This window comes from Calidris pugnax, unplaced genomic scaffold, assembly GCF_001431845.1.
Source record: "Calidris pugnax isolate Ruff unplaced genomic scaffold, ASM143184v1 scaffold18, whole genome shotgun sequence".
Classification (NCBI taxonomy): domain Eukaryota; kingdom Metazoa; phylum Chordata; class Aves; order Charadriiformes; family Scolopacidae; genus Calidris; species Calidris pugnax.
The window spans coordinates 18,682,387-18,695,347 of NW_015090812.1; the positions used below are offsets into that span (position 1 = coordinate 18,682,387).

The 12,961-nt window shown below is 36.9% G+C and overlaps 1 protein-coding gene across 1 annotated transcript in view; it reads right to left on the reverse strand.

Annotated features, from left to right (window-relative positions):
• DPYD (dihydropyrimidine dehydrogenase) overlaps positions 1 to 12,961 on the reverse strand; it is a 369,255-nt gene that overhangs the window by 310,224 nt on the left and 46,070 nt on the right. The gene's annotated exons all lie outside the window — the stretch shown is intronic.

Sequence of the window (12,961 nt, forward strand, 5' to 3'; positions counted from 1 at the left end):
AGATCTCTGGAAAGCTTTAGACGCTAGTAGCAATTACTGATTTTGCTGTGAGCCCAAACTTACTACCACAGAGAAAATGTCTGTGACCAAGAAGCGTCAGATACTCTTTTTAGAAGGCTGATTGAAAAATGAGTAGCAGGGTTAAAAAAAAAATATGCATGAGATGGGGAATTTTGCCTTTATAGTAAAGGTAAAATCAAATCAGGTGCAGTACATCTGGTATTTTTACCTATGATAGCATTCAATAACCTGCTTGAAACTAACTGATGTCCTCTGAGTTATCTGGGTTTCACAAAAAGAAATCCCCAACATTTTTTTTAGCGTGCACTGGTAACCTGGTACTGGTAACTGAGACTGCTAACGAGGCTGAAGCTTAACTCCTTAATTGTGAACCATTTGCTAATACTCCTTAAGTGGTGGCTGTTCCTCATTACATTTGAAACATGCTGAAACATACCATGGAGCAGTTTATAAAGCCACTTCCATGCTATTTTAAGTGCATATATTTTGCAGAGATCTCTTCAAAATTGTCAAGAACATTAATATATCTTTAAGACAGTTGTGGCGAGTTGACTGCCACCGTACAATAGGGATGTCTACTGACTTGGGGAATGGCTTTAAAGCAATGTGAAAATTAGTTGAAAATGAGAGTAACTGCAAAAATTCTAAGACATTCCTATCCAACCCCCCAGGTCTCAGTGGCAGTCACTACCAAAAAAGATGCCTTGCTATCTCTGGTTTCTCCCAGCTGCCAAATTGCTGATACATTACTAGCTCTCTGGCCTTCAAAAAAAGAAATGAGACAGTCTGTTGATGTTTGATGTTATACATACATTTTCATTTTAGATATTTTTTTCCTCATAAAATAGGACTTTTTAGGGGTGAAAAATTTACATCATTTGACCAAGTTGACAAAGTAGTTCTTTCTGACTTCATAAGATTCAGCAGGGTCTTGGAAAAAGAGTGTACATGATCTCTAACCATACAGAAATTATATTTGATTACTAAAACTACAATGCCATAAATGTAGCATCTACTGAGAAGCTTATTCAAATTCATCTAGAATAACATAATGTCTCAAAATTAAGATATAAAACCTTTGCAATGAAATGACATCAAATACATTTCATAAGACAATTGTCTTATACATTCAGCGAGGGTTATTAGCCAGCATGCGAAATCTTAGAATAACTTCCATTGCACTTCCAGCCAACTGTAAGCTTGACACATTACCTTGGAAGAATGCCACATTTCCCGCTGTGCTAAACTTACTGAAACAAATAGGAAAGCAGCATTGCTGTGTTACATCCCTGCTTTACTATTGTGTAATTGGACCACACTACAGGAACAACACTTTATATTGCAAACATCGAGTTCCCATTATCAACTTGTGGCTTCACACTCTCGGCACAAGAGCAATGAATTTTTGTCTTATATCAAGAATTAAATGAGTATGATAGAAGAGAAAATATTAAGAGAAGTTGCGTTTCAAAGCTCTGTTTTCAGTTGTGGTTTTAAGACAAAATATATTTTATATTTTATAACATTGTTATACTAGCAGGAGAGCAAATGTTTAGCAACGCCAAAAGCGAAAGATTATTCAGGCCTTTTCAATGTAGGGGTTAAGTCTTCACTCACCCAGCATACCCAAGTAGAATAAAAGAATAAAAATTGATGACAGAAGCAGGGAGCACAAGGAGATAGTTTTACACTTACTGAAACAAATCTAATTAGGAAAGAGAACAAAATATTTACGCTGTATAGTCCTTGCTGGCTAAATATCTTCCTGTATTAGAAAAAGAAAATCAGGGATATCATCCAGAACTGGATGAACAGCAGTCCTCTCCCCTCTCCTGAGGTATTAACCTGCCCTTCTCTATGATTTTGGCCACAGAATAATTTATCCCTAGAATGGGTACACCTCTAATTGCAGAAGATACCCTAGAACGACGATATCCATATGAGCAAGCAGTGTCCCCCAGCAGTAGGGAGTCTCTACAGCAAAACAGACAGCATTAAGACGCAACATAACCCTTCCTGAAGTGCAGGTAGTGTTTGTTTCAGCCTAGTTTTAACCTAGTCCTGTAGGCCTGAGCGACCACCATGGACATCCATGTCCCTGTAGCTTCTCCATCAGGGCTGTCTGTGCTGTCTTAGCTCAGAAGTTCCCACCTGCCACAAGCAGGACTGGCAGCAGCAGCCGTGCATCCCCCTGCCTGGACACGGGCTGCCTCTCTGGCTTTGCACAAATATCAACTGAGTCAGGGAGGATGAGACAGTGGCACCCCACAGGTAGGCCATGACTAAACATATGACTCTACATAGGAGCCGTTTAAGTTGGTCTGTATCTACCTACCCTCCCCACACACACCCCAAAAAGCCTGTTTCGCCTACCGCAGCCACATGGCTACCAGTGCTCAGGCTCAGCCATGCAGTCACAGCTCTTTTTAGTGGAAAACACTCAGTGGAGCCAGAATCTCTCTTAAATATAGAACAATTCCTATTTAAGTACTTTTAAACATCCCTGTATAGTTCTTTAATTAGAGGGAGAACAATTCCCACCTCAATTATTTTATTTGAGAAGAAATCACAGGAGAATACACTTCAGGACAGAAGCGGATTATCACTGCCAGCAGCAAGTGAACTCGCGATGGGCAGAGGGAGGTGAGGACACCGTGAGGCCCAGCCCCACACCCAACAGCCAGCCCCGAGCCACACCAGGTGCTGCTGGACCCCAGGAACAGCAACTGTTGGGCACAGCTGAGCAGCAAGGACTGCTCAGGAAGCCCCTACGTGCTCCAACAGGAAGAAATGCCAGGTAGGAGAAAAAAGAAAATGTGGGAAATTATTTTATAAATATGTATTTTCCTATAATAAAAATACTCCTCAAAATATAAGTATTTTCTTTTGGTAATACTAGCAAACAGTGACAAAAAACATTTCTCTATTTTTTTTTTTATACATTACCAAATGCTTGGTTAATACTAATTAATATTGACAAATGTGGAAGAATCAGTACCATTAAACAGTACTATTGAATAGCAGTAATAAAAGTTATAGTATTTACAAATATAGTACTAGTAATCATTTATTAAATAAAAACATTAAACAGAGTAATAGTAATCACTATTTTTTAAAGTACAGTAATAGTAAGAATACTCAATACTATTAATAAATAGTATAAAAAGGAGCAGTACTGTTTAAAAACATTATACAAAAACTTACCAGTTTTAAAAGATTATTGTATTGTAATGGTGTCAGATTGTAAATCAATGTCTTTTGTAAGTATTCTGATAAGAATCACATTATAATTCTTTCCATTAAATTCTTTTCCACACACAGATCCGTTATTAGAACTCATCTGAATGGGTCCAAATCCTATAGTAATATTTAGAACTGTTCGGAGTTTATTTTACAGAAGAAAATGTCTTTTATTTTTTCTTTCTGAAAAAAAAAAACAACCTTGAAGTTCGGTATTGGACCAAGCCAGAAGTGTTCCAGAGTGGTTGAACAACCTAAATACATACAAATTGAAACTTACTGCAAATGCCTGCTCAACAAAGAATCTTGTCACTGCCAATATTCTCTGCATGTTACAAAGCACATCCTAGACAAGCAGTACTGGGCATTCAAGACGGCAGGAAATGCTGCTCAAGAATACTTAGTTGGTTCCTTGATTTTCCATGACACCTCTTATGCTTGTCTCACTCTGTAAGCAGCTTCCTTTGTACAAATTGTTGCCTGAAACCTTAACGTTCCTTACTCCTAGGGGTGCTAAATTTTAGTAGCTTTGCCTTAGGCACTAGTGGTGAAAGTCTCTGGGTGGTATTCTGAAAGACCTGAAGTGGTCTTGAATTTAACTGGCTGCCCACCAACTTTTCAACACCAAGTTCCAATAAAAGAGATTCTCCTGTAAAGTATCTGTGTTCCTTAGAGATGAGGATGGAAAACTGTTTATGCAAAATAGCTAAATGTGTGGTCCTGATGCTACTTTATCTTCTCAAAACTAATTTATTGAAAAAATTCAATACACCTTATAGTCTTATTTTCAATAATCAGGTTGATTCCATCGGAACGTTAAACTTAAATAATCTTGTCTTGCTCTCCCAAATAGCCTCAAGTAAATAAACAGGATTTAAAGTCAGAAGTCTACAGGGGAAGGGCAGATTAATTTTGATGGAAGTTAAGGCACATTTGCACCCACAGTTTATCATCTGAAACACCCAAATATACAGGCATTTCTAGGAAAACGGATGTTTGCTCTTACATCCAGACCCACAAGAGTCACTATAATATAAATTTAGGACTCTTGAGAAGTAGCAAAAAAAGCAAGTGTAGCTACTAATATTCATTATGACCAAAAGGTTCTAAACACACTTTAATCAGAAAAGATAATGATGATCTGGCCACAACGAACATACAGTGCAATGACACACACTAGCTAATAAAGCAGTTTTGAATGAAGACTATATTTTGTCCTCAATCCCCTAGTTTTGCTTCGTATCCTGAACTCCAGAGATGCCCATGGCATTGACTTCAAAGGACACCACAAAGGAGGGAAAAAGATTACACTTCTTGAGGCTTTTGAGAACTACAGTAAATGTAGGAAAAGAAACAAGTGTTGTAAAGAGAAAATGGTTTCTGACTGTACACAAAACAGAAGCTACTATAGGAAATGGGCTTTTTTGAATACATGTGAAATGTGGTACTCTCAATAGGTGAGCTACAGTGGAGATTAAATTCATGATTTACAAATAAAACAGCATGAGCTTCAACAGCTTGAACTAAAATATCTGACACCTTTCCCAAAGCTGTAACACACCCAACCTCTGTGTACATCCCAGACTTTTTTTATGGTCTAAAATGGTATAAGCCACCTTCCAACTAAACCATCCAAAGCCCTGAATAAATAAATAATAATAATAAAAAAAAGAAAAAAAATCAATGGCAAGACCACCAGCAAATTTCCTTAACCCATCTCCAAACTTTTTTTTTTTTAAAGTTTTTATTTAACGAACCAAAACCTTTTCCAAAGTGTATAGGCTGATGAAACTAACCATTCATTCATAAGCCTGGTAGTCCATATTGTATATATCGTATGTAGGAATCCAGAGCATTTTTTCCTGATTGTTAATTGGTAGCAAAGAACAAGTTTCAGAAATATTTTAAAACATTGCATTTTAAAATAAGTAACAAATGTGAACCCCGTAGAGTGAACTCAAGACTCTGTAGTGCAATTTTCTACTCTAACAGTTTGGAGACAAGTGGCTATTAGTCACTGAAAGGTACGACGCTGCACCCACTGCATGCCGTCTTTGGAGTCTTTGTGGTAAGCCATCTGCCACAGTGGTTTTCAAAATCTCTTTCACCACCAACATCAGACATCATCTCCTGCAGTTCACTAAAAAGCAAAATTTTGACTGTTATCCAATTCTTTTTCTTTAAAACATAAAACTAAAAGGTTCAAAAGCAGAAAAAGGCTCCCCTTCCTTGAAGTGACAGAAAAGTGGGGTTTTCTCCTCTCTGAAATATTTTTTGGGGAATGGTACACATGAATAGAGCAATGATGTGTTTACCATACACAGAACAGACCTGAAGCATCATTCAGTCACTGCAATACATACGAGAAAGAATACGCAAGATTTTGCCAAAAGCCCTAACATAAGATCTTACCTAAAGCATACTATCAACAAAAGTAATAATTGTAATGCAGTTTCCCAAACCATTAATATTGTTTGTTATTTTGCTGTTTTACTGTATTGCTTGCTATTTTGCTAACAATGCAAAGTTCCAACATGCTAACAAATGAAAAGTTCTAGATCCATGTATTATTTATATGCACTACAAGGCATAATTCAGTCCTCTGATGTAAAATAACTGCGAACCTACATTGCCAATTGGAATTGCAAATAAATTCAACATCCCTTTACATCTGCCAGTAATGAACATAATCAATGCACAACTTTAAGTCAACTAAAGTTGCATTTGTTAGCTTATGCTAGCTACATGACTAAAAGAACATTCAAAGAAAACAATCTCACTTATCTTGATCCTCCCCCTTGCAATAGCTAAAGAAACAAGCCTATCCTCTGTGTCATTAGAAACAAATTTCAATTCATAAATTAAAAATGATAAATTATATACAGTATTTTGAAAAAAATGTATGTGCAACGATTCTGTGATTAGCTGAAATAAACTTGGAAATTTAATTCCATATCAAAATTGCTGGTCCAGGTATTGTAAAGTTGATAGTAAACAGAACACCCCATCTCACAATGAAGCTCAATACTTTATAGTTCACACTTTATAGTTTTCTTTATTTATACTTTAAAAATATATAAAGCAATGCAATTATATTCTAAAGCACAGAAATAGAACATTATTGCTAGCTACACAAGATCTTCAGCGAGTTATACCTGTGACTTTAAGCAATCGACTTGTCGTGTGTCAGAACCTTATTTTTTTAATTGCAAAATGAAATGTGAAGTACTTTGATTCTCCATGTAAATGATGCAGAAAGACAATGCAAGTTCTAATAACCATCACAAAAATAATTACATTGATGCCACAGGTTCCTATATGTGCCAGCTGTTACAGCTCTGCACAGTGTCTGCCTATAGACAGAAATTATTCTATCATGGCAAGATCTAAGCAATGCATCCCTGGCATAGTGCTAGGCCCCTGGAGGGTGGCTAGTGGGTGACTCAGGAGTTAATTTGCCAACAAAGAACAAGGTAAAATTGCATGAACACAGAACCTTGTTAATGACACTAAACAGCTTCTAGCAGCTACGCAGCTTGTTCAGTTGTAAATATCCTTATACACCACCAATGTTTGGTCAATGCAAGTGATGTTGACAATCTGCTTAATCTGTAATGTACACTGAGGATGATAGTGAATTTCAGTTTCAAAACGGCACTCAAATTTAAATTCATATGGAAGTACTTCTAATATTCTGCATGTATTCCTAATGCAACAGCAAATGTATGAAGCACCACTAGCATTCTGCAGCATCTGTTTATTTCCATATGCTATTAATAACATGGTAAACATATAACATTGTCAAAATATGTATCTAGAAAAGAAATTCTAAGGGGAGCACTGTCTATTTCCTAAATTCCACAGTTTTGTGGGTTGGGGTTTTTTCAGTCTGAGAACACCTCTGCAGTTAATTTTTTTTAAAGGAATATCTCAAAGCCAAATGTAGCCTAAATAAAGGTCTAAATGAATAAGCCTATATATCAAAGTGGTTTGCTGAATTAGTATGTCCTCTGGGGCAGGGCTGTGTTTGGTTGTTGGTGGTGAGATACAGCAGAAGAATATGTGCTGGTCACCCAAGGTGGAACAGTGTTGTTGCACTTTGGAAGCAGCACAATATTTTTGTTAAATACTTAAGCAATAACTTGTTTCTCCCCTAAAAACGTGCCCCAAGTAGCATTCAAATTGTTGCACTGGAGAGAATATGAAGGTAGAAGAAGGTAGAAAAGAAATTTGAACTTCCTTCCCTCAGTCCCAAATAAGCACATTAATCACAAGGCTAGTGGCTACTTTGGATCACTGGAATTCACTCCAAAGGTTTCCACCTCTCCAGAACATGAAGGATTTCTTTGAATAAATGATCTTTGAGACCTGAATCAGGAACCCAGAAAGAATTATCTTTGCTCCTTCTCATTCACCTTCCTTTTCAACTTACCTGAGATTTGCCCCATCTCTCAGAACAGTTTAAGAACAATACAGGAAAGCAGGCATACTTTTAATGTGACATTTTTCATTGTTCTTATTTTCCTTATGTTTCATGCCTGCTTTTCTGTAACTCTGCAGCTCCATGATGTGGCTTTTTAAACTGTAAAAATCAAGTTGCCTGACTCAGAACCAGAATATCAACCTGTATTTGCCACATTGCAGGCCAGAGCCCTAACAAGTTGGTACTAGCTATTTTGTAGTTCGTGTTGCAGACTTGCTTTATTCACGTTTTTAAATCCCTAACTTCTACTCTTGCAAAGTAATGAACACTCCTGAAATCGTGGAACTTCTTACAGTGCAATTATCTTGGGTTTTGCCCAGCCATAGAGATTATTTGTCAAATACACACAAGAGTCTAGACTGTATTAAAAGAAGCTTGATTGTTACTAACCCCAGCTTATACAGTTGTCAAGACAACAGTGAGTCTTGTCATTAACAGAAACTGATAATGACAAATTGAAAACCACAGTTGAAGCTTCACTCCCATGTTCACCTTATCCAAAACCATATGCAAATATGAATGTAAAAGAAAATTCAAAATGAACTTTGGTGTCTTTTTATACTGATCCAGAGAAGCAAACCTTCTCTCTCCTTTCCCACTTCGAAGTACAAAGAAGTACGTTTAAATCTTCCTTTGTTAACAAGAAGTCTACACAAAAGTAGTCAGCTTAAATTTTCACTTGCAAAGCTTTCACACATACTACTTCAGTCAATCTTCACAAGATACACCTTACACATATTCACCTACAAGTAGGACCAATTCATGTATTAACATCCCACCAGTCCTACTGATTGCTCACTGCCCTAAGCCACCGTGACAGCTTACCAACTCCATTGGTAAGTAAACAACTGCAACATCAGATTCAGATGTTAAAAATTATGGCTTCATTTGTCTGTCACCAGGTTGACAAAATCTACACTAGAAATAGGCCTAAAGCATATCATTAGTAGAGTGTTCAAAAGCAATCTGTCATCTACTGGAATGGTTGATACTCCAAAGGGTTGGGCTGCAGTACAGAGGCTGGAGGAACAGGCCTACAGAAACCTCATGAAGTGTAAAGAAAAATAAATAATAAAAAAAATAAATAAAAGGTGAGATCCTGCACCCAGAAAGGAACCACCCTAGGCACCAGTGCAGGCTGGGGCCAACCAGCTGGAAAGCAGCTTTGCAGAAAAGGCCCTGGAGGACAAGCTGAACATGAGCCAGTCTTTGCAGCAAAGGCCAGCAGCATCCTGGGCTGTGTTAGGTAGAGCATCATCAGTGGATCAAGGGAGGAGATCCTTCTCTGCTGCCCAGCACTGGTGAGACACACCTGGAGCGTTTAATCCTGTGCTGGGCTCCCCAGAACGAGAGAGAGAGCTCAAGGCGGGGATCTTACCTATATGTATAAATACCCGACAAGAGGGTATAAAAACAACAGAGCCAGACTCCTCTTAGTGGTGCTTAGTGAAAGGGCAAGAAACAATGGGCACAAGCTGAAACACAAGGAATACCAGTTTTAGAAAAAAAGAGGGGGGAGAGGTGGTGTTAGAGTTTTTGTTTGGGTTTTGATCTTTATTGTGAGGATGTTTGCCCAGAGAGACAGTGGAGCCTCCATCCTTGGAGATACATAAAACTTGGCTGGACTCAGCCCATAGCAGCCTGCTGTACTTGACGCTGCTCTGAGCAGAAAGCTGCCCTAGATCCATGATCTCCAAAGTGTACTGTGTGCAAGACAATCCACTCAGATGTGGGAAAAAAATATTTTTTGTACCATTAATAAATAAAATAATTTTACAAAATTAGTGTTTATTTCACCTTTATCTCATCCTTTAAAAATTTCTATTCTTCTATGTGTGTTTTATAACACAGATAATATATTAGTACAGTGGTACACGTATATAAAGAAATAAATATACACATATTGGGGGATGCGTGCTCAAAAACATTTTACTGATGCACAATCAAAAAAGTTTGGAGACCACTGGTCTCCATTATCTCCAACAGTCCCTGCCAACTTCAGTGAGTGTGCGATTCTCTCTTGACAGCAACAATAGGTGCCTGTACATAGTTTGCAAAAGGATTCAGTGGAAAAAAACTTCCCCTCCTGCCAGCTGATGTTTGTCGCTTTCTAAAATTTGTCCTTCACCTTGTTAAACCCATTAACTACCTAAACTTTATTCTCTTCTAAACTGATATTAATAATTGGGTAAGGATTTCTTCCACATGTCTACTAAAAGTTACTTCATAGTTTGGAATGATTTTCATCGTGTTTTTTTATTTTTAAGACTCCCCAGGGCTACTTTACCCTATTTTCCCAGTGGAATGGTTACTGCAGCAGTTCACATTCTGGTTTTGCCACCTATGAAAAGACTACCAGGGTCAGCATAGATTTAGTTATGCCACCTCCTTTAAATTTCTAGATGAAGCTTTACTGAGGATCAGGATTCATATTTTTTACAGTTATTATATATTATGAACAAATTGAGCCCTGTTTAACAAAAGCTTAATGCTCTTGCTTATGCAACCTGACATTATAGGTATATATCGATGCTATTTTTCTGCCAAGTTACTACATAAAATACCCAATTAAATTATCATATACACATCCAAGGTATGTAAAGCAATAGTCTGCCTGTTTATAAACTCCAATTCAAAAAACTAACGTATTTTTATTGTTCACTTAAGCTTTGCAGTTGCATTAAAATATAATAATAAATAAACCATTTGGAGCACATTAACAAAATAAGCAAAACATTAACTGAATTGAATGCTTTATGATTTTATGTGCAATCATAAGTAAACCAAATTCTTACAATACCACTCTTTATACACTGAGTAATGGCAAACTACTATCAGCTCATTATCTCATTCAAGCTCTAAAATAATATGTAAAGTAGAACTAGAGAGAACTCATATGCTTTATGATCATTTCAAAACCCTTCAGAAAGTTTTTTTTTTCTTTGCATACATCTATATACATAAACAAGAAAGATGATTTTGATGTAATCCTTAATTTGAATACCATTCAGTTTCTGAAGAACTGGAAAAAGAACAAGACCCTTCTTGGATATTAGTGTTTGTTTATGCAGAGCACAGCGATATTCATAGACTGGAAATGTACTGAAATCCATATTAAATTGGCCACTTTTCTCAAAGAGAAAGTTAAAATGGAAGGTCTCGTTCCAAACAGGAACACGGGGGAAAAACCTTCATTGTATCTCTCATCTGGCAGACCAGTAGTACCACTCTGGGAAATCAGAGAGGATTTGGGCAGACTGCCCACTCAACTTAAGGCTCATCTGAGATCCACATATATCCGCTTAGCTATCCAACTAGGATTTTTTTGTTGTTGTTGTTTTCATGCCCACATGATTTTAGTGCCTTTGTGCAATGTGCAACCCTCTCCACATGCTTCCCCCTTACCAAAAGGAGGCAGGTAGCTCACAATACTGAGGCCAGCAAATCTGTGTCCTCCCACACCTGGTCCAATGTCCACTCTAGTTACGGAAAAGCAAAGTGAACTTTAATCTGTCAAAATGTACAAAATGTGCCATTCAAATTGCATATGCTACAGATAATCTTGGAATCCAAACAGAAAAATACAGCCATCAAGGATATAGGCTGACTACGTAGCAGAACTGTACAGCCTAAACTAACAAGTGCCTTTTACAACATTTAGAAAAATATATGCATGTAGGTGTACATACCTCTCTAAATTAACATTTTGTACCTTTTTTGTGTTACCCGAGTACATTATAAAACCATACCACAGTCTTAATTTAGTAAACTAGGTATTTTCTTTATCTCCATAAAAATAACTAAAAAAAAAAAAATCAACCATATAATATTGACTGCAATTAAGAGAATTCCAGCACTGCACAATATCTGTCACACTTCACAATCAATAACTATTTCTCAGAATGGCTTTTACACTAGCAGAAATAGCCAGAAAACAAATTTATGAGATAGTAAAGTGCTTTTTATTGTATGCACAGCATAGAATCATGAGGATCTTCTACACAGTCCTTGTAACAGAAACATGACCTTTGAAATGCCAAAGCTCCCTTTGCTAGCGAGTGTTTATCACCAAAGAGCTGTCAGCTCCCAAGTTTTTAAAAGATTAACTCTGCTGAGTCATGTATTGCAAAACACCACAGACCTACCCATAGAATGTTGTTACAGGAGAGCAGTAACTTGACATCCAATTTGTTGAAAATACTAAAAGTAGCTTCATATGCCAAGACATTCCCAAATCTTTATTTAAATCACTTTTCACTTTATAGGCACTACACAAAATATTTACGTATGCAGATGACCAACCATATAGGGAGAAAACCCTAACTGTATGAAGCAAAACAAGCAAAAAAGCAAGAAATCACAATTAGAAAGGTGAATGCCATTATTTTTATGGTTATTTGCAACACTAGTAATTTAAATGTTCAGAAAGGAAAGAATGTTACTTGGAGGTAATAAAAAAGGCTTCAAGAGAGGCAGGTTGCATTTCAAGTGAGAGTAACTTCACAAACAGTTACGCATAGCAGTGTACATGAGACAAAAGCAGCATGAACATGGAGTCAGTCATGCAAATAAAGTCATTCACACACATCCATAAATTTAAAGGGATTATGAACACAATCAAAGCAAATGGGTGTAATTAGTTTTTCAAGAAGATTCTCTGTATTTTTTTTGTTGTTTTTACTTTTTACTGCACTAGTGCAAGTCTAAGATGTTACTCCAATATCCGCAAAGTAAAATGAAGCACTACATTTGCATCATTACATTTTACTATCAAACTTGCAAAACCTTTAAAAGTACAGGTTACTATAATTTTCTGATCCACAGGTAATACTATAATTAACGTCTTCCTGATGATTCAGTGAGTTACTTTAGAAAATTGTCTTTGATTCCACCACCTTTCAGCAAGGTACTCATTCCCTTTTCCATGTACTACAGCTGGCAAGTTTCTTGGAGTCCTGTACCCAGATACTCTACAGTGCAAGGTGATACACGTATTGACTAATTTTAACCTCCCTTAGTAAGTATTCCGTGCGATGATATGAGGATATTAAACCAAATATACATCTCTACAATATGCGAAGGACCAGATAGATTTTAATGTTCCATTTGCAATACTAAAATCATGTAAATCTGGTGATAAAATCAGAGTACACAGGAACTACATATATAAAAATCAAATCCAATTTAAAAGCAAACACAGGTTTGTTCAAACACCAT